The 2,024-nt window shown below is 48.4% G+C and overlaps 1 pseudogene; it reads right to left on the reverse strand.

The window, feature by feature from the left end:
- Window positions 1–1,210: 1,210 nt before the first annotated feature.
- On the reverse strand, window positions 1,211–2,007 carry LOC103914716 (annotated as a pseudogene).
- Between the last annotated feature and the right edge of the window lie 17 nt (window positions 2,008–2,024).

The raw sequence follows: 2,024 nt of genomic DNA on the forward strand, positions 1-2,024 counted from the left end.
GTGAGGAAAGTCAAGGGTCAAGATAAAAATAGTTTAATAAGCAAAGGAAAAAAACCCAACAAAATAACAAGTGATGCAATGTCAGTCACTCACTACCTCCCACAAGTACACCAATGCCCCACCAGTCCCCAGCTGGACACCTACCCAAAACACCCCTCCCCTCCATTTTTATTGCTGAGCGTGATGCTGTATGCCTTGGAAGATCTGTTTGGTAAATCTGAGTCAGCTGTCCTGGCTGTGTCCCCTCCCAACTTCTTGTGGGCCTTCAACCTACTCGTTGTAAGGGAAGCATGAGAAACAGAGATGGTCTTGGTGCTGTGCAGACACTGTTCAGCAATAGCTAAAACATTGTTGTGTTATCAACACAGTTTTGATCACCAATCCAAAACACAGCACCTTATGGGCTGCTATGAAGAAAATGAGCTTCGCCCCAGCCAGACCCCGTACACTGGGTCAAAGCTTTCTAGTGGGGAAGGAGGGCTGAGGTGGAAAGCCTGATCCTGCAAGGATGAGGGGGCTGGGGCAAGGGAGTGGGTGTCCCAGTCTCTGTCCAAGAAGATGTAGGGTGAAGAGAGAAGAGGAGCTTGAGCTGGAGTCAGAGAACAGCTGGAGAAGAATTTGCTGATTTCTCCGGGATCAAGAGAGGGAAAGATGGTGGGAGGGCGATCCAGGTGATGATCTTGTTTTAGCCCTCAGAAAGAGGAACTGCTCACTCACTCCAGCCTCTCCACCTCCCCTTGCAACAGGAGAAGCGCAGGTTCCTAAGACATGCCTGCATCAAGGCCTGGACAGAGAAGGGAAGAGAGGTGCGTGAGTGTAACCCACATGAGCCACCCAATAGAAATGGCTAATTTTGCGTCAGTAGTGCAGTGAAAGTAGACCTTCATTAGTGGCTGACATGTGATCTTCATACTCTTGAAATGTGCACCACTGTGGGACTTGACTCCCATCCTGGGAACACACAGTGAGAAAGATGCCCTCATGATGGCCCTTAGAAAATATTTACATATTAGGCCAAATACCTTTTCTTAACTTCTCCAGAAAAGAAAACCTTGACACTTCAACAGTTCCTACATGCAAGACCACCAAGGTGTCTATTATCAAGGAAAAAGCAAACCCATGACATTTTCAGCATTGCTTCCTAAACAATAATATTTCTCTCCAAGGACCTTTTGCTTTCTTCCCCTTGCCACTCCAATTTGTCTCACTTCTAAAGAGCCAGCTGGTACCCAGAGCTTTCAAAGGAAGTAGAAGCGTCTATTACCTGTGTCATCAAGGTAGCATGAGTGCAAGCCACAGCTTTCCTGAGCACTTTCCTGATGGCCTCCCTGACCTCCCTTTTCCGCAGACTGGAGATGAGGGGATTGACCAGGGGCATGAGGATGGTGTAGAAAAAGGAGAACAATTTATTGAGCTGCCTCAGCGGGGTTCTTCTAGGCAGCAGGTAGACAAAGATGAGGTTGCCTTAGAAAATGGTGACAAAAGTGAGGTAAGAGGAGCAAGTGGAGAAGGCCTTCTGCCTGCCTGTGCTGGAAGGGCTCCTCAGGATGGCAGCTATGATGCACACATATGAGGTCAGCGTGAACAGGAAGGGGAAGGCTATATCCAGCACATGTAGTAGAAGTGTTGCCAGTCTGAGCACTCTGGTGTTGCTACAGGTGAGCTCCAGCAATAGGGTAAAATCACAGAAGTGATCAATGGCCTTGGGGCCGCAAAACTTCAACCCAGACAAGAAAGAAGTGAGTACCATGGAGGTTAGGAATCCTCCTAGCCAAAACCCATCCACCAGCCAAAGAAATGTAGTTGTGTAACACAGCCAAGAACAGAGATGCTGCTGTCCCCATTCAGGAAGATGGCCAGCAGCCAGGGTAGGATGTTGGAGCTGTAGCAGATCTCCAAGGAGGACAGATTTCCCTGGAAGAAGTACATGGGGGTGTGCAGATGCTGATCTGCCACCACCAGCACAACTATGAGCATGTTCCCCACCATTGTTATTGAGTAGATCATGAGTGAGAAGAGGAAGA

Source organism: Pygoscelis adeliae, unplaced genomic scaffold (assembly GCF_000699105.1).
Source record: "Pygoscelis adeliae isolate BGI_AS28 unplaced genomic scaffold, ASM69910v1 Scaffold573, whole genome shotgun sequence".
In the NCBI taxonomy this organism is placed as follows: domain Eukaryota; kingdom Metazoa; phylum Chordata; class Aves; order Sphenisciformes; family Spheniscidae; genus Pygoscelis; species Pygoscelis adeliae.